Below are 20478 nucleotides of genomic sequence, written 5' to 3'. Positions count from 1 at the left end.
AAACCTCAACAAAGTACTTGTTTCACCACCTTTTTCTTGCGACACAAGCGATACACTTTTGGTGTGATTTCATATAAGAAATTATTTTGTTTTGGCATTTGGTCTTTTTTTATTTGGGGAACAATTTTTTTTCCGGTAACCTTTTTGAGGATTTTATCTTCATGACTTAAAACTACTTCTACCATACACATTATGTTTAGGTGAACATTTGTTAAATTTTGTCTTTGTAAAATCTTTATCCTGTTTCATACTTTTCCGGTTTCTGTATACAAGTATTATACTTGTATTTTGTGAGGAATTTGACATATTTTTTTATTCTACTGATTAAATTTTTTCCTGGTAACGTTTATTTGTGTATGGGTTGTATTAACTCGTAGTCTAATGCTACTTCATCTTGACTTGGTCTCTGTTATAATGTATCATTTTCTTTTGCTGCCCGACACTGAACAAAAATCAAAGCAAATATCTTTTTCTCCCGGGAAGGAGAGCGAGGAGTTATCCTGCTGACCCGTCCTAAGCAATTATTATCTGCAGTAACACCTGCTGCCGCTAATGAGTCTCACGATGACCAGGTGTCTCTCTCACACCTGTGGGAAAAATCCTCCTAACACATACAACCTTCCCCGAGGCTGCACACCTGTATTGTTTAACCCAAAGTAATTAGTGCCCTCCTCCCTTCACGATCACACCATCTCCGGGTTCCCCCCACCCCCATGTGCAGCGGACTAGAAGGGTCTGGCGCACACTTGTTCAAACAGGTTTGATGGAGAGTGACAATGGATGCTTACTAAATCCCCGAGAATGGTAATTCCTTTTGTATCGTGGGTATAATATTGCACTCCAGCTGTGAGATGATCCAATCCTCACCCAAGGTATTATGCACTGAAGAAATTAAATTAATTCATCTTTTTATTTATTTTTTCTTGGTAAAGGAAGTTTGCTATTTAGTATTATATAATTTGCATATTATGTACGGGAATGAGAAGAGACAAGTGGAATTATTAAAATACTGATGAAAATCGTCCACCTTACCCACAAGATTGATCACCGAGTACTAAGCCTAGTGGCTACCAGTATTGTTACCCGTAATGGTTTTTGTTTCAAACTCCACCTTTATCTTCAATTGACACAAACACTGAGAAAGATAATTTACATGTTATCGGCAAAAGATCTAACCTTTATATAAAAAGACAACAGAGAGAAAGACAACTTTAAACACTGGCAAGTTTGAAATGCTAGTCAGCATCGCATGGATGCTTCTTACTATCTGGGTACAGAAGTTAACAGTACTATGGTGTATTTACCAGGGAGGATATACAGTACCTGTGCTCTTAGGTCTAGATGTATCAGCTGTAGGTATCACTAAAACACCTAGCAGTCTTGATTTCTTAAAGGGGGCATCTTCTAAAAACGTTGAGCAGCGTTAGGCCACTCCATTCTTAACACTGTGTTGGTCCAAGACACCAGAGATCCTGATGGTGGTGGTACAGGATGTGGTGTGGTGGTAGGACTAGGACATGAAGGACACACCTTATCCTGATGGTGATGGTGGTGCAGAAACAGTGGCAAGGGCAGAACTGGGTGTGATGGGTCATAGAGTAGTGAGATTTATACTCTGTCCCTCTGATGATATCGTTATTTGGTGAGAGCGATGTTAGAGAACTCTCTCTCTCTCTCTCTCTCTCTCTCTCTCTCTCTCTCTCTCTCTCTCTTGTCCACACCTCAGCATCCCAGGCGCTGATCAATAGGAAAACAACTTTCGCCTTCTACCTCCCCCCCCCACCCCTCTATAAGAGTGAGGTGATGTACCACCTGGGGCGTCACCTGGGGCTGGCGGCAGGTGTGCTGGGTCAGGTGTTGCCCGCCCATCAAGACACGGCTCCCACAACAATTACAACTTCTGTAGTTTCCAATAATGAATGTTCGACGTGATGTAATATACTGTAAACTTTTTTTCCTCTCTTTTAGGGATTAGAGAATAAAGCTCAAATTACATTCGCATACTCGTACCTCAAGTAGTTCTCAGAACCTAGTGATTCAAAACACAGTGTAGAAGAGCTTATAAGTGTTAAACACTTTAATCATATACATTAGGAAAATACGTTATCACATGTACCATAATTAATTATATACTCATGATCAGCTTGGAAGAGCTCGGTTGATATAGACTTCTCAAGCTTGAAGCTGATGAAAGTGAAGAATGTGTCAGGAGTTAGTGATGTTGCACATGTCTATGAATTTACATAATATTTAAATGTGTGCTGCATATTCATTTTGTATCAGTCACCGCTGCAGGAGCAATTTTCTATGAACCAAGCATAAAGAAAAGATGTGTGTATTTTGTTATAATTAGTTTATTTGTGCATTGATTGTGAATTATTTTGGTTCTAGGTAGTTCCTAATATTTAGTAGTCACATAATATTATGTATTTGTACAAAGAAGTTTTGAGCTTATATTTTGGTTGTGAAAGATGTAGGCGAATCGAAGGTTGTGAGGGGAGGGACTACCAAACTGGTGGTGAAGAAACACACCAAGGATGCGACAACAACAGCTAAGTGTACCAACTCGTTCAGTCCCTTGATAGACGGAATGGACGTTAGTACAGTCAGGGACAGGGCTGACAAGGAAGGTATAAAAACTTTAATTGTTGGTGACTCACAGGTAAGGTACTTGGACAGAGCCTTTTGTGGTAAAAATAAAAATAGGATGAGGGTGTGTTTGCCAGGGTCTGGGGTGGGGGATATAGTTGACAGGATGGACAATATCTTGTCTGGTAATGGGAACAAACCCATTATCTGCCTCAGTGCAGGAGGCAATGATATTGGCCGGTCTAGGAGTGAAGAGCTTCTTGATAAGTTCAAGACAGCTGTAGATCGTATTAGGACTAAAGGAGGGATCCCTATCATATGTAGTGTCCTGCCTAGAAGGAGAGTTAGCAATGAATGGTTGTCAAGGGCAGTTGTTGTCAACGGCCGTCTTCACGGATATTGCAAGTCAATATCAGTCCCATTCATTGACAACTGGGACAACTTCTTCGGCAGAAGGGACCTTTATGCTAGGGATCGGGTACACCTGTCTCCGGATGGGGTGGCAACCCTGGCTGGGTCTCTAGAGGGGGCAGTTTAAAAGATATCGAAATCTGTAAACTGCTAGGGGAACATATGGACACGGGGGTGCAGGAGACAGCAGTGGAAGCCGGTAAACAAAGTGAAAGATTACAGGGAAATAGTGTTAGGAATGATGACAAAACTAAATTAGACAGGGAGTGTAAACCTAAACGCGGTAAAGGGAGAACTCAGAACACGACTAACTTAAATGTCTACTACGCGAACAGCAGAAGTATGAGAAAAAAAAATGGATGATATTAGGGCCTTGGTATGTACCGAAAAAATCGATATAATAGCATTCACTGAAACATGGATCAACCTAGACTCACGTGAGTTACCGGTCGAATACCAAATTGCGGGTTACAAATTGTTCCATACCGATAGGCACACCAGGAAAGGAGGCGGAGTAGCAATCTATGTCAGGGATAATATGAAATGTGAAGTAAATAAGGAAATAAAAACTGAGCGGAATACAGAAACAATTTGCATAGAAATAATCGACTGTAGGAAATATTTTATCACAGGGGTAATATATAGACCTCCCAATCTTGATAGAGTAAATGAGCGACGTATTTGGGATGAAATGTGCAGGGCTTCTATACACAACAAAGTCTGTATAGTAGACGACTTTAACCTTGGCCAAAGAGATTGGACTGACCTTGCGGGTAACTCAGAATCAGAGGATTTTCTCGAAACGATCCAGGACTGTTTCCTAAGTCAATATATAACCGAACCTGCCCCGGGTAATAATATACTCGACTTAGTTCTGTCGAACAGAGAAAACCTCATTAGCAATGTCGAGGGAGGGAACCAGCTTGCAAACAGAGATCACAAAGAAATTAGATTCCAGTTAGATTTTCAGGGTAGACGTAAGGAAAATTCCACTAAAGTACCAGATTTCAGAAGGGCAAACTTTGACAGTTTGAGGAGGCAGCTGAGGGAGGGGGTGTCGCACTTGGGGGTGAGCTATATGACCTCACATGAGATGACCTCACTCAATGCACCCACAGAGGGCGACCTCAACGTACCAGGAGACCTGACGGTTGAGACTGACCTGATAACGAGATCTGAGATTGCCGACTTCCACGACAATTTAAATAATGAGTTACTTAATGCAGAAAGCCAGAACATGCCATACAAATACCTGAGATCAGACAACTATGACCCTAAATGGATAAATAATTATTTAAAGAACATCATTGGTCAAAGGAAGGCTATAGGTAGAAGGATAAATCGTGGCGAAATTTACTTCCTGGATTATTATAAGGTATTGGCGAGTAGGGTTAAAACCGAGATAAGGAAAGCTAAGAGGAATAATGAGGTAAGGGTAGCAAGGTAGGCAAAGACAAACCCCAAAGGATTCTACCAAATGTATCAAACTAAAACACGAAAAAAGATTGGACCAATACGGTCAGATGCCGGCAAGCTAACTGATAACGACCGAGAAATAAGCAATAATCTGAATAAATATTTTTCAACAGTTTTCACCACCGAAAATTTAAACATGATACCCGAGGCACCGACTCTATTCAGAGATAGTGAAGAAAACAAATTAAGCGAGATAGTAGTGACTAGTAACGATGTTAGTAAGCAAATAGACAAACTAAAGCCTAATAAGTCACCTGGTCCCGATGAGATATTTGCCAGAGTATTAAAGGAATGTAAGAAAGAGCTTAGTATGCCCTTAGCAAAGTTGTTTAACATGTTCTTAAAAACAGGTGTAGTACCAAAATCCTGGAGGATAGCGAATGTAATACCGATTTTCAAGAAGGGGGATAGATCACTATCCTCTAACTACCGCCCAATCAGTTTAACATCAATAGTAGGCAAATTACTGGAAGCAATCATTTCAAACTCTATTCGAAATCACCTGGAGAAGCACTGATTGATCAATGATTCCCAGCATGGCTTCACAAGCGGGCGTTCATGTCTAACTAATCTATTAACATTCTTTTCATCAGTTTTCGAATCGGTGGATGAGGGGCACAATTATGATGTGGTATATCTCGACTTTAGCAAAGCCTTCGGCAGAGTCCCCCACGAAAGACTAATTAGAAAGGTAGAAGCACATGGCATCAAAGATAATATCCTTAAATGGATTAGGGCGTGGTTACAGGACAGGAAACAGCGAGTGAGCATTAAAGGCACTAAATCCCATTGGAACAACGTCACTAGTGGAGTTCCCCAAGGCTCAGTATTTGGACCATTATTATTTATTATATACATAAATGACATAGATATCGGCATAGACAGCAACATAAGTATATTCGCTGATGACACTAAAATAGGACGTGTTATTAAATCTGACAAGGACTCCGCAAAACTACAGGAAGATCTAAACAAATTTTTTGAATGGTCTGAAAAATGGCAGATGAAATTCAACGTGGACAAATGTAAAGTACTCAGTATAGGAGATGTAAACAGGGAAACCAGTTACCAGATGAACAACGATGCTATTGAGAAATCCGACTACGAGAGAGATTTAGGAGTAATGATAAGTAGGAACCTTAAGCTAAGTAAACAATGTGTTTTTGCTCGTAACAAGGCAAATAAAATACTTGGGTTCATACAAAGGAGTGTTAGTTACAAGACTAGAGAGTTCATCCTCAAACTGTATCTTGAGCTTGTGAGACCACACCTGGACTACGCAGTTCAGTTCTGGTCACCGTATTACAGAATGGATATAGAATCCTTGGAAAGAATTCGGAGGAGAATGACAAGACTAATCCCGGGCATTAGGAACCTTGAGTATATAGACAGGCTAAAGCATCTTAATGTGCACTCCCTCGAGAGACGTAGAGCGAGGGGCGACCTGATAGAGGTGTATAAATGAAGTCAGGGCTAACCAAAGGGGGCATTACAAAGGTACTCAAACTATCCAACCAGGAGCAAACTCGTAACAATGGTTTTAAATTAGACAATTTTAGATTTAGGCGCAAAATAGGTAAACACTGGTTTGGAAACAGAGTAGTGGATGAATGGAACAAGTTACCAAATATCATCATTAACTCGAACATGCTGGATAGCTTCAAACATAGGTTGGATGCTTATATGAGCAATAGGGGATGGGAACAAACGGGACTGCCCAGTATGGGCCAATAGGCCTGCTGCAGTTTCCACCAATCTTATGTTGTTATGTTCGTATGTTGTTGCCCTTCTAACAGCTCTCCCTCGCCAGGCAGACAAAGGGTGTGAACTTGGACTCAGGAATGTGTGACTTTATTTCATTTCATCCATTGTGTATTTCATGTTTTAGTATCAATTTGCTCACCAGTGTTAAGGGTGAATGTTGGATTATATTTTGTCAATGGAGGGAAAACCATATTATGGAATTAAGGCAGATAAGCTGTTGAATTAGTTGGGTCACAGGACCTGGCTGTATTATTGTCTGTACTCTTGTTTATTGTAAATATATTAAGTTTAGTTGTTACAAGTTGGTGTTACTCCGAACCCTGAGTACACGATTTAATGAATAGTGTCCCTGGATGCATATTCACAACGTAATTGTATGGAAATGTCATCTTCAACTGTCAGCTGGAGGTAGCAAAGGAGTGTCCACATGATTCTGGTCTGTTAACCAAAGCTGTTATTTCAGAACGTGAGTCTGATTAATGGGCCTAGGGGTTGAAGGATTGCCGGAAGATGAGGATTATTCAGTAGTGGCCATGACAGTGGTCAATAATATTTATAGTTCTCAATAGTTAACCATCCATGTATTATATCCCAACGGCTGTCGTCATGATTGTGTAGTATTTACCTTTTTGTCTTGCGTCACCAGACGCGTCAGGTCACGAGGTAATGACTGGTTGCTTCAGTTCACAGTCTACATATTACCAAACCTGTTAAAAAGAGAGACGGCGTCCGACAAAGGTACAATTACTGTATCTGTATCATCTGTATGCATGTTTCATTGATGTCCCACATTTATTATTATTATTATTATTATTATTATTATTATTATTATTATTATTATTATTATTATTATTATTATTATTATTCTATGGCTGTAAATTATAATTTTTTATCGTTAACATCAGCATAAATATATATTGGTATTATTGTTTTAATTATTCTATTATCATTAAACAACGTATTACAGAATGGATATAGAATTCTTGGAAAGAATTCAGAGGAGGATGACAAGACTACTCCCGGGTATTAGGAACCTTGAGTATAGAGACAGGTTAAAGCATCTTAATTTGCACTCCCTCGAGAGACGTAGAGTGAGGGGCGACCTGATAGAGGTGTATAAGTGGAAGTCAGGGCTAAACAAAGGGGACATTACAAAGGTACTCAAACTATCCAACCAGGCGCAAACTCGTAACAATGGTTTTAAATTAGACAATTTTAGACTTAGGCGTGAAGTAGGTAAACACTGGTTTGGAAACAGAGTAGTGGATGAATGGAACAAGTTACCAAATATCATCATTAACTCGAATACGCTGAATAGCTTCAAACATAGGTTTGATGCTTATATGAGCAATAGGGGTTGGGTGTAAACGGGACTGCCCAGTATGGGCCAATAGGCCCTCTGCAGTTTCCTCCATTCTTATGTTCTTATGTTCTTAAAAATGGAGACCACGTCCACGTCAACAAGGATCCACAACAAATCCCTTAAGGCGGCTCTCAGCGGTTCACACTATAATGGAAATAACATTATAATAGGATGGAGCCAAAAAAATACCCCATAATATTCTTTTGCACCAGATATCTGTACTGTTGTTGGTGGCGGGGAGGTGTGGTGGTAGTGGTAGTGCTAGTGGGGAGGTGTGGTGGTGACTCGGAGGTGTGGTGCTGACGGGGAGGTGTGGTGGTGGTGGTAGTGGGGAGGTGTGATGGTGGTAGTGGGTGGGTGGTGGTGGGGAGGTGTGATGGTGACGGGGAGGTGTGGCGGTGGTAGTGGACTTGGAGGTGGGTGACGGGGAGGTGTGGTGGTGGTCGGGTTCCGCGGTGGTGAAGGGGAGATGTGTTGGTGGTAGTGGGTGGGGGGTGGTCGGGGTGGTGGGTGGGTGGGAGGTGTGGTGGTGACGGGGAGGTGTGGTGGTGGTGGGAGGTGGTGGTGGTAGGGGAGGTATGGTGGTGGAGGGGAGGTGGTGGTGGCGGGAGGTGTGGTGGTGGTGGTGGGGAGGTGTGGTGGTGGTAGTGGGAGGTGGGGAGGTGGTGGTGGTGGAGGTGGCGGGAGGTATGGTGGTGTGACGGGAAGGTGTGGGGTATGGTGGTGGTGGCGAGGAGGTGTGGTGGTGGCGGGAGGTGTGGTGGCGGTGGTGGTGGTATGATGGTGGCAGGGAGGTGTGGTGGTGGCGGGGAGATGTTGTGCTGGTGGTGAGGTGTGATGGTGGTTTTGAGGTGGTGAATGGGGTGAGGTGGGTCGGGGAGATGTTGTGGTGTTTATCGGACCCCAGTGATCGTGATATTATGGCATTGAATGTTACAGAGTATTTCCAGTACATTGTTTCAGTCTGCACAAAGAATTTTGATTAGGTATTAGATGTGAAGTGTGGATACAGCCTTATTATATTAGCTATCTGGTCATCAGGGATAGAGTGCTGTGCCATTGCATATACAGTGTGTTTGGATCTATCCCTATAAGGTTCCATTTTTTAACAGTCTGGAGTGTGTGGCCATATATCTGGCCGCACACTTTACATTTAGTTTTGTTGTCGGAGGGGCATACCGCCAGAGGTACCTATATCCTGACCTTGTTCTAGCGGTTACAACATCTTGTAATCTAATCATCTTGTTACTTGCTCCTTTACATGTTTTACTTGATACATCTCATCATGGTAAACAATGGATTGACTAGTACCTAAGAACATAAGAACATAAGTAAATAAGGAGTCTGTATTAGGCCGGTTGGCCTGTGCAGTGTGCATGGCAGCTCCTGTCGAGAGTTACTACCACTCTCTATCATCCATGAATCTATCCAGCCTCCTTTTGAAACTTTCCAGCGTTCCAGCACTTACTACAAAGTTGCTAAACTTGTTCCACTCGTCCACCACCCTATTTGTGAACCAGTTCCCTCCTATCTCCCTCCTAAACCTAAACTTATCCAACTTAAATCCGTTGTTCCGAGTCCTCTCCTGCTCGGATATTATAAGAACTTTATCTATATCCCCTCTATTGATTCCTTCCACCCATTTAAATACTTCTATCATATCTCCCCGCACTCTTCGTCTTTCTAGGGAATGCAAGTTTAGTTTCTTTATCCTATAAGGATATGGAAGGTTTCTAAGTCCAGGAATCATTTTCGTCATTCTTCGCTGCACCGACTTTAGTGAATTGATATCCATTCTATAATAAGGGCACCAGAACTGAACCGCATAATCGAGGTGCGGCCTGACTAGCGCAAGATATAGTTGCAATAAGACCTCTGCACTCTTATTACTTACACTTCTAGATATAAAACCCAATTCTCTGTTTGCCTTATTTCGAACATTAACACACTGTTTTCTAGGCCGTAGGTCCGGGCTTACAAGTACTCCTAAGTCTCTTTCACAAGTCGACTCCTCTAGGTTGATGCTGTTAAGGCTGTATTCATTGACAGTATTTGTTCTTCCAATATTAAGTACGCTGCACTTGCTGGTGTTGAATTTCATTTGCCATTTTTCAGACCACCCCGCAGTTTATTTAGATCCTCCTGTATTGCATTTGCATACTGCCCTGAATTTATCTGCCGCCCTATTTAGGTGTCATCCGCAAACTTGCTTATGTCACTGCTGATCCCAGTATCAAGATCGTTTATGTAGATTATGAACAAGAGTGGGCCTAGTATTGACCCCTGGGGAACCCCACTGGTTACACAACCCCACTCAGATTTAACACCATCTATGCTGACCGTCTGCGTTCTATCGGTGAACCATGATTTTTATCCAATTTAAAACTTTCCACTCGATACCATGAGCCTTAACTGTTCTCAGAAGCCTCTGATGCAGTACTCTGTCAAATGCTTTGCTAAAGTCTAAGTAAATAACATCGTAATTTTCTTCATTATCTCCTACCTCGAAGACTTTCCTAAAAAAACGTCAGCAGATTTGTTCCACAAAATTTTCCCTTTGTAAACCCATGTTGAGAGTCGTAGATTAATTTGCTTTTCTCTAAATGCGATCGGATGCTATCTACTATAATTGATTCAAGAAATTTCCCCACTACTGACGTCAAACTGATCGGCCGGTAATTTGACGCTGATGCTCTGTCTCTCTTTTTGAATATGGGTACTACATTTGCCTGTTTCCACAAGTCTGGCACAACTCCCGTGTCTAATGAGTTTGTAAATAAATTTACGAGGGGTCCGCTAATCTGTTCCCTACACTCTTTCAAGACTCAAGGGAAAATTTCATCTGGCCCTGGGGATTTTGTCTTCTTCAGTTTATTTATCCTCTTAAGAACATCCTCTTTTCTGAGAGTGATATTCTTTAATTTCTCTTCTTCCTTTCCCCTAAATATCAGTTCCACCTCTGGAATTTCCTCGCTAATTTCTTCTGTGAAAACTGATAAGAAGTAGCTGTTCAATGCTTGCTTATTTCTTCACTGCCATTTATCACTTCTCCCCTCCCTGTCTTTAAAGACCCAACTTTGCCCTTGACTTTTGTTCTATATACCTGGAAAAATCCGTTTGGATTCGCCTTGGATTCTCTTGCTATTTTGACTTCATAGTCTCTCTTTGCTTTCCTTACATTTTTCTTAACATTCCTAGATAGTTCATTATACCTATTTCTGAGCTGCTCCTCCCCTCCCTTTAATTTCTTATAAATTCCTTTCTTTATTCCTATGTCATGTTTAAGTTTTCTGGTCATCCACCTTGGCTCATTCTTATTTGACCTAATTTTTCTGTATGGTATATTTTGTTCTTGTGCTTTATGTAGTATACTAGTGAATATATTATAGTCATGATCAATTGTTGTGTCATCTATGACCTCACCCCTTCCTACTGGGAACTGACGTGACTGTTCCCAGGTGACCTCACCTAGGTGCTTAGGTGCCTGTTCTTTTCTGATTACAGTTTTTAACGTTGTGTTTTACAGTCCTATATTGTATTTAACATTGTCATTATTGGACGTGAGCTTAGCTAAGGCATCATTTCTATCATGTTAACTGATGCCTATGTGAGAGGAGATACACAACAGGTTGTGGTGGGGCGCGGTGGTGTTGTGTTGGGCAGGAGGTGTTGTAGTGGGGCGGGGTGGTGTTGTGGTGGGGCGGGAGATGTTGTGGTGGGCGGGAGGTGTTATGGTGGGGTGGGGTGGGGGTTGGGGTGGGGGGGGTGGTGTTGTGGTGGGGCGGGGTGGTGTTGTGGTGTAGCGGGAGGTGATTGATTTTGATTTTGCCGCTTGCAGCGGCTACTTTATTGTGCACCCCACACTCATCCTGTGAGCGGTAGCGCAAAAGGATTACAGAGTAGGGTTTACAAAGGGTCATAATAATTAACCCCGGTTGTCAGGATATTATGGCACCGAAAGTTACACAGTATTTCATTTACATTATTTGTTTAGTTCTATACATAGAGGGTAACTTATTCACAAATGCGTGAGAACAGGCGTGTGAGGCAGTATGTCTGGCCTCACACTTTATTATTCACATTTACGTGGGAGGTATTCAAGCACATTGCGTATTTGGTTCTGTACATGAGAACTGATATAGTTACTGAGTGCAAAAAAGTGGATACAATCTTAATATGTCGGCTATCTTGCCATTAGAGATGAAGTGTTGTGCCATTTCACACACAGTGTGCTTGGACCTGTCCCTAAAAGGTTCTATCTTCACACAGTCGAGGACGTAGTGTTCAAGTGTGTGGCCATATGTATGGCCACACACTTTACATTTAGTTTTGTTTACATCTGCTTGAGGAACATACTGCCAGAGGTACTTATATCCTAACCTTAATCTAGCGGTTACAACATCTTGTAATCTAGTGATCTTGTTACTTGCTCCATATACATGTTTCACTTGATACATCTCATCATGGTAAACTATGGATCGACTAGTGCCTGTTTGCACTTGTCTACTTGCGTCAAACTCATCAATAAGTTCTTTCCTAATTACAGTTTTAAGGGTTCTTTTTGACAGACCCAAATTGTATTCAACGGTGTCTTTGTTAGACGCGAGTTTGGCGAGGGCATCAACTCTGTCATGTTTTATGAGGCCTATGTGAGAGGGGATCCACAACAGTTTGACCTTGACACCCCGGTCAACAAGGCACGCATATTTGTGTCTGGCTTCAGAGACAAGATCGTGACAACCTGAGTCGAGGGTACCAAGGGCAAGTAGTGAGGATAGAGAGTCAGTGATGATGAGACTGTCAGTAACAGTGGTTTCAATGAATTTAATAGCTGTGAGTATGGCAACTAATTCAGTTTGTAGAGTGGATGCCCAGTTGTTAATTCTAACTCCTTTCTCAGTTATATTACCGTCAGGTTGAGTCACAACAACAGCACTTCCAGCCCTCCCACAGGCGGTGTTTAGAGATCCATCAGTGTAGATGGTCTGTGTGATATTATCATCAGTCTGTAGAGTGTGTATGTGTTCAAGGGCTCTCAATTTGGCAGTGTGTTGGAGATAAATGCTTTGTATAATTAATTTTTTAGGCGGATACGTCGGTATTGTGATATCGAAGGGAACTGTCCGCCAGGGTGGCAGGAAGCGCTGTTGTGTCTCAACTTTGTACAGGTGGTCTAGTCCAAATATCTTCATATGTGTAGCTGTAGTTTGGATCCATTTAGACTCAGTAGTCCCATGGTTCATACATTCTAGCAATTTTAAGGAAACAATGTTATCAGGATCACCACGCAGAAGCCTCAGGGCTATCATGAGGTTGACTTCAATTATTCTATCTTTAACACTGGGTATACCTAGTTCTTTCCTCATATTAAGTACTTTAGTGCTCATGGGACATCCTAGGATAATTCTGAGGGCTTTATTTTGCATTTTCTCGAGCTTGTCAACTCCTTTCCCGTCACGAATGACCAGGGCTGGTGCGTGGTAATCTATCAGAGATCTTATATAGCCTAGGTACATTGTTTTAACAATTCTAATATTAGCACCATAGTGCGGGCTGTACCCCGCTACACTTCTAAGAGGTCTCAGTCTGTCAGTACATTGGCGGGTTAGCTGTTGTATGGCAGGTAGGGTACAAGGGACGGAAACACCAAGATATTTAAAAGAAGAAACATAGTCAATAGTGTTGTTACCTATCTTGAACTTGGCGGGGCCGCGTTTGCGGTTCCCAGCTTGTTTGTTGAACACCTTAGTTTTGTCAGTGGAGATAATAAGACCGAGGTGTTCACAGGCTGCGTATACATGGTTCAGGGTGGTTTGCATTTCACGATGAGTTTTAGTATGTATAAGAATATCATCAGCATAGCTGATTGAGATATTGCTGGGGTTGTCTGGTATTAAATTTAATAATGCATTCATAAGAACATTGAACAAAGTGGGGCTAAGTACTCCACCTTGAGGGGTACCAAGTTGCATATCTTTAACTTCACTTTTGTAACCCTGAAACAGTGCAGCAGCCCTTCTGTTGGTTAGGTAACCACTTATCCAGTGTAACAGCCTACCTCCTATATCCATTTTGGCTAGTTCGTACAATATCAGTTGCCTATTGGCAATATCAAATGCAGCTTTTAGGTCAAGAAATGTGGTGTATCTGTGCCTTTCATCACCATGCACAGTTAGGAATGTGGTGATGCAATTATGTACACCTTTACCATGGGTGAAGCCATTTATGTTAGGAGACATGTGTTCTCTGATTCTATATAAGAGTCTGCCAAGAACCATCCTCTCAAAGGTTTTACACAGGCAGCTGGTTAGTGATATGGGACGAAAGGCATCAGGCTGTCCTGGTTTCGGTATTGGTACAACAATACTGCTGGTCCATGATGTGGGTAGTTGGCCCTCGGCATGACTCATATTGTACAATACCAACAATGGATTGCCTGGCACGCGCCTTAGTAGTCTAATGATGTTGTAGGTGACTCCGTCCTCTCCAGGGGAAGTAGACCTACCCCTGGCGAGGGCGGCGTCAAGCTCCCACTCAGTATATGGAACATCACACTCATCGTGCTGTTTGCCCAGCATAAAGCTAATAAGATTACTTCTCTCTACAGACTTCGCATCAAGGAGTCCCCGAGTCCTAGCTGGTAACATGTCATAGCTCGACACATGAGCCCACTTTGTTATTAGCTCATTCGACTTTTGCAGAGGGTTTGGATGGGAGACGTGTCTTCTGTTTTTACCTCTGATTATGTTTATGTCTTTCCAGGCTTTGCTGAGGGATGTGTGTTGGTTCAGGCTGTTGACATATGTCTCCCATGCATTTTGTCTGAGTTCGTTTACACGTTCCCTGACAGCAGCAAGGGAAGCTTGATACAATTGTAACATTTGAGGTGTTCTACATTGTCTGTAACCCTTACCCACCCTCCTGACCCTAGCCCTGAGTTTTTTCAGCTCAGGGTCATTATAGCACTGCTGTTGCCTGTTCCCATTATGCTGACCACGTTTTCTCCTTTTTTTGGTGGAGGCATTGTTGGTGAAGTATACATAAGTCCTATCTATCAGATCGTCATGGAAACTTTGGTAGTTGTCAGGCTTGTAGTCCTTGTACCAGTCATGGATGAAGTCTATGAACTGGCTTTCATGTTCTTGCTTGACTGTGATTCTACGTCTGTTGAGTTTACCACCAGTGGGGGTGTCATTGGCTACATGTATACTAGCTTGGATTGGGCTGTGGTCAGACATAAGATCAGTGACAACATCAGAGCTATGAGTTGTGTATGATAGATTAAAGCCAATACATTTGTCTAGACCCCCGCCATAGATGTGTGTTGGTTCATTATTACCTATAATTTGAACATCTTCATATGCACTGAGAAGTGAGATAAGTCTCCTACCATTGGTGTTAGTGGTGGAGTCACCTAATTTCTTGTGTCTAGTATTCAGGTCACCCATTAGGACAGTGGGCTCAGTGTGTAAAAAGTCTGGGAGATCTGTGTATTGAAGCTGATCTGAGGGAGCATAGGCGTTTAGCACGTTGAGTGTGGAGTTGCCCAGGTGGATAGTGATCCCATGGTACTGAAGGTTGGTAGTCTTTTTGGATACAAGAGGTACATGCGGGAGTGACTTCTTAACATACATCAAACATGTGTGAGTAGAACTAGGATCATAATACACATAATTGGGCAGACTGGGTGGGGGCTTACCATTAGGTGTGAGACACTCCTGCAGACACACAATATCGATGTCCTCAGTCACAACTTTGTGGTGTAGGTCAGGGTATCGTTTTCTAAGGGATGAGATGTTCCAACTCATCACCTTCACCGCTCTGTATCTTTGTCTGGTATTAACACTGGCCATTATGAAATGTATTTGGAATTTTGTCTGGTATTAACACTGGTCATTATGAAATGTATTTGGAAAGAAGCAAAAGGCACTGTATGATACTGTTCTTTTCTGCGCTGCCTGTCCCTTCGGCAGGCAGTAGGCCAGTTAACCTTTTGGAAACATTTCTGGAGCACGTACGGCTCAACAATTGTTGTATTTCATTGGCAGACAACAACACACTTTGGTTACACTCGACATCACCACCATTTTCTGTTTGTGCTTGTTCATCTTCACTGACCATGTCCACAGAGGCATCAGTAGAACTGTTACCAGTATCACTATTTTCCTCTGCGTGGACACTAGTTCCTGGTGGGTCTTGAGTTTCCACATCTGGTACTGACATCTGAATGTCTTCAGTTTGACTGTAATTTTTCCGAAGTTGCTGCACTGTGTTGGTGGTGTTTTTTTCCTTTAGTGTATCACAGAGGCTCCCAAACATTTCAGTTAGAGTTGTAAACTGAGCTTTGAGTTCTTTAATTTCATTTTTCAAATCACTGATCTCTTCACGATGTGCAGGGAGTGTGTTGGCAGCTACCTGTTGTGTCGGTACATCTGTGTTGCCCCATGCTGATCTTTCGATGACTGCTGGTGATGATCCTGGAGCTTTGGTGGGGAGGGCAGGCCAGGGGTTGGCCGTAGGGAGTACCCTAGCAGCATTAGTGTTTCTGGAGACCTGCCTGGGTGGCGGGTCTGGGCGCTGAAGGGGTGTAGGAGCTCTAGAACAGTTAGGGTGCCATACAGGAACTCCAACTGTTTTGCAGTTAATACACTTCTGTTGGATGACACCCCCTTGAGCAACTGTATCTCTGCAAACCTGTGTTGCATGTTGCCTTGAGCAGAGACCACACCACGGCTTAGTCGAGGGGCATAACCGGGCCACATGGCCCCAGTGCTGACAGTTGTAACACCTCCGGTTAGGGGGCTGATAGAGTGTTACCTTCAGAGTCCGATAGGCACCACGGACTCGAATGGTCTTGGGTGGGTCTTCCGAGCCAACCCAGTCTGCAATGACTGCATTCTTGCCCCTGAGTCGCTTCGTCCTTCTGATGTAGGGATGGGCTTCTAGTAGTGTAGGGGTCTGGTACTGGTCGAGCCCTATGATTATTATGGTTTTCTTGCTCGGTGGTTGGGATGATTGTTCCATGGTTATTCCCCTTATGCTATTGGTGAGGAGATCCTGTATGACTGCTGGGTCGTTTCTAATCAGAACATGATCTTGTGTACCGACTCTGAACTGAAACTCAGCCTCTGGGTGTTTGTCTTCCGCATCGTTCAGCCAGAGATACTTGTCTTCAGGTGATGTACCTTCAGGGAAGTATAATCTTACTCTCATGGGGGTTTGTGGTTGTAGTTGATTGTCTCTAAGTCTTTCTGCCTTTTCGGCCTTCCGCTTGTTCCTGGACTGAACTAGTTGAAAGCCATCTTCTCCGTTGGTGTCAAGGTCAACACCACAGTCGCCTGGCTCACTCAGTGCATCAGGAGAGTTAAAGCGAGCAGCTGGGTCTCCAGTCAACTCAGACATGGTGGAGTTACAGGGCTCGACTTATATGCCTACGTCAGAGGGCCGAGGACTGCTTGGCACTCCTAGGAAGTCAGCGGTGGTTGGGAGGCGTAACCCTCTTAGAGGACAAAGGAGATTGGCATCTACTGTACAGCGTATTAGCGGTGTGAGGGGAGGCCATGAGCGGGCCTCCCGCGGAGGGAGTGTGGTGTCGGGGGGACTAAGGTAACAGGAGTATTCTCAGTTTATAAACACTTTTATTACACTACACTTGCTCTTAATAGCATGTCTGTTTTTCTGGTTAGATACAGTATCAAAGTCAATTTTAGTTTCAAAAGAACTAACCAGCTTGGCACACTATGAGGACGGGGGTTTGTGTAAACAAACCCTCACCACATGGCCGAGCGTGACCACAAGGGTATAGGCCTTGCCTCGCGGGCACCTACACCTACACACGACACAGTGCTCAACACACGGTAGTTCACTTGTTATACAGGCAACATATTTGGAGTTGTTGACCTATCCCCACCCTACTGGGTGGTGTTGTGTTATATCGAAGTCAAGTGTGAAGCCGACCCACTGTTGTTCTCAGAGTGGACTGATTAGCACCTCCTTGTCAGGAGATGGCGGTCAGTACCCAGCGGTGCTTATCTCACTGGCGGGTCACGGCTCTCACTGGTACTGTCTAGTACTGAATTCACTGGCTTAAACACTGTTCTTAACTGTTCAACACTGGTTCCACTTCTTTCCGAAACGAAATGTCACTTTTGATTATGTTGATATCCCGGTGGTGAGGATGGGTCGGGGAGAGGGACTTGGGGAATGGGCCGACATGGCCAAGGGTGAGAGCTGCTCAGCAGGAGCAGCGCCTAAATAGGTCTTGACCCTACGGTGGTCAGGTCATCACTCTCTACCAGGAGGTGTTATGGTGGGGCTGGTGGGGCAAGTGTTGTGTGGTGGGGCAGGGGGAGGCGGGAGGTGTGGTGGGGGCAGGGGTGGTGTTGTGGTGGGGCAGGGTGGTGTTGTGGTGGGGCAGGGTGGTGTGGTGGGTGGGGTGGTGTTGTGGTGGGGCAGGTGGTGTTATGGTGGGTGGTGGTGTTGTGGTGGGGCAGGGTGGTGTTGTGGTGGGGCAGGAGGTGTTGTGGTGGGGGCGGAGTGGTGTTATAGTGGGGCGGGTGGTGTTGTGGTGGGGCAGGGTGGTGTTGTGGTGGGGCAGGGTGTGGTGTTGTGGTGGGGCGGGAGGTGTTGTGGTGGGGCAGGGTGGTGTTGTGGTGGGGCGGGGGGTGGTGTTGTGGTGGGGCGGGGTGATGTTGTGGTGGGGTGGGGGTGGTGTTGTGGTGGGGTGGGAGGTGTTGTGATGGAGGCGGGGTGGTGAGCGGTGGTGTCCTGCCCATCACAGGTTTACGTAAGAAATATATTCTTAGTTAAATCTTGAAAGGTTTTCCTCACTGATATCTGATAAACTGGCAACAGATACAAGGTAGGTGATAGTGTTTAGCATTACAACAAAATCTTAAAAAGCTTAGTATAATGTATTTACTCATCACGATGCTCATATCCCGTAATATTTATTACTTATGTGACTGTTAGTGTTACTGTGATGTAAACGTTATGACTTCTATTCTCTAGCGTATTTTCCAATGTCATATTTTAACTTTATTGTTGTGTATATTTGTGTAATTCCATCACTCTGCCCAGTCATGCTTTCCTTTTATACTTATGTGAAAAACCTACTTGAAGATTCTCCATTATTTTATATTAAGCTGTCGTAGCTTTTTTTTTTAAGCTAGCTAGTGGCCATATTTATTCGTATACCATTTGATATTTTCTTGTTGAAATAGTTCCCAGTAAGCTCAGTTTGCATCAACATGTAGTGGTGTACTGCAATTATACATTAACCTGGTAGTGACGAGTGTTACGTGATGTAAGTTGCGCTGCGCATCCCAGTGTTCTTTTATCATTGTTTGTAGAGAGGTACTATCGTGCACAAAAGTCGTGTCCACTACCCAGCAACAGTGAGGTTTCGAATAGCCTTGAGTCTGAAGTTTCGAAACAGCTGGGGGAAATGCTATGGTCGGCCAACAGATGTCGCCCACTGAAGTGTGTGGGGGTGGGGGGTGAATAGAGGGGGTGGGGGCTGGATGAGAGGCAGGTTTATTTATTATTTATACCACCATAATTTCAAGCTGCCTTTTTATCTACGTTTTGTCTTACAGTTGTTTCTTTATGGTTACGAATTCATGGAACAGGTGCAGTGCCCTGGGTGCTTATTGCCGCTCAGGTCACAATGATACTTTAAAGAATGGAATATTTTAAGGATAAAAGTGAAATATGCAAGGATCAGAGTGAAGGGCCTTGGTCAGCTAGTTTTACTCAGCGATCAAGTCACAATTTTGTTGTTATTCCGACAAAGAGATTATGGTAATATTTATTTATATTCTACCCATCCTTTGCTTAATAAATATTTGTGATAATATGCAATATTATATAATTATATACTTATGTTAAAAAGAGTGGAGTAAAAAAGTTATCAGTATTGTAAAATAGTATTCAGACTTAATCTAGGTGACTGTTCCAATTCTTCCAAGTTCCAGTGTTTAAACACCCCACCACAATATGCAAGCTTCATATATTTTGGAGTGTGCTCAGTTACCGTTAATATTGTGTGCTGAACATCATGAGCATTTCAATGATGGTAGCAATTGTAACTATATAATTATATTGTGTTATAAGACAGCACATTCCACGACGTGTCATACAGATCATTGTATACCACACAATACAAAATTTGTGGCTGTCAAGTTACTTTGTTATGAATTTTCATGCAATATAGCTTAAGACATCATTAAGGACATGGATTTAAGATAACACTGTAGGTGAGTTAATATATATTAATTGTATTTACAAACAATACTAAAATCCAAACAATACACCAATACATACATCTCAGTATTTGGTCCAGCCACCCATTGCATTCAGGACTCCATCAAGGCGATTAGGGATGGAGCCGACCAGCTTCAGGCACACCCCTGGTCGTCGACGTATACTCTCCCACACGTCGTAAGCTTTGGCCTCTATTGCTGCACAGGTTCGCTGCTCCCCAAATATCCCAATCACGTTTCATCATGGCCCAAATATGTTCAATCGGATTAATATCACATCCTAGTGTTGGACAGTCGATGACCTCAATTTCAGGGTGATCCTGGAGGTAGTCCTTCACTATGTTGCTGGTATGAATGGGACTGTTGTCATGAACCAGCCTGATAGTGTGGGGGGCTGGAGCTGCCATAGCTCGGACTGTAGGAATTAGCACTTGCTCCAGTGAAACGGCTATTGATCTTGACCAGTTCACCTGGCCCATGTGCCCACATCCACCCCCAGAATGACACTGACACCCTACCACTCACTTCGCGATGTTGAATGTGTTTCTCATGGTAGCGGGTGTTGGGAGGCCGCCAGCACTGCCTTGCTTCGGCTCCCACTGACCTGAACAC

The 20478-nt window shown here is 43.3% G+C and overlaps 1 protein-coding gene across 2 annotated transcripts in view; it reads left to right on the top strand.

Annotated features, from left to right (window-relative positions):
• LOC121869979 (2-C-methyl-D-erythritol 4-phosphate cytidylyltransferase-like) overlaps positions 1-20478 on the top strand; it is a 165834-nt gene that overhangs the window by 93081 nt on the left and 52275 nt on the right. The gene's annotated exons all lie outside the window — the stretch shown is intronic.

Source organism: Homarus americanus, unplaced genomic scaffold (assembly GCF_018991925.1).
Source record: "Homarus americanus isolate GMGI-L3 unplaced genomic scaffold, GMGI_Hamer_2.0 scaffold32583, whole genome shotgun sequence".
Taxonomy (NCBI): domain Eukaryota; kingdom Metazoa; phylum Arthropoda; class Malacostraca; order Decapoda; family Nephropidae; genus Homarus; species Homarus americanus.
The sequence above is the reverse complement of the archived record's forward strand: the minus strand, read 5'-3'. Positions and strand labels throughout refer to the sequence as shown.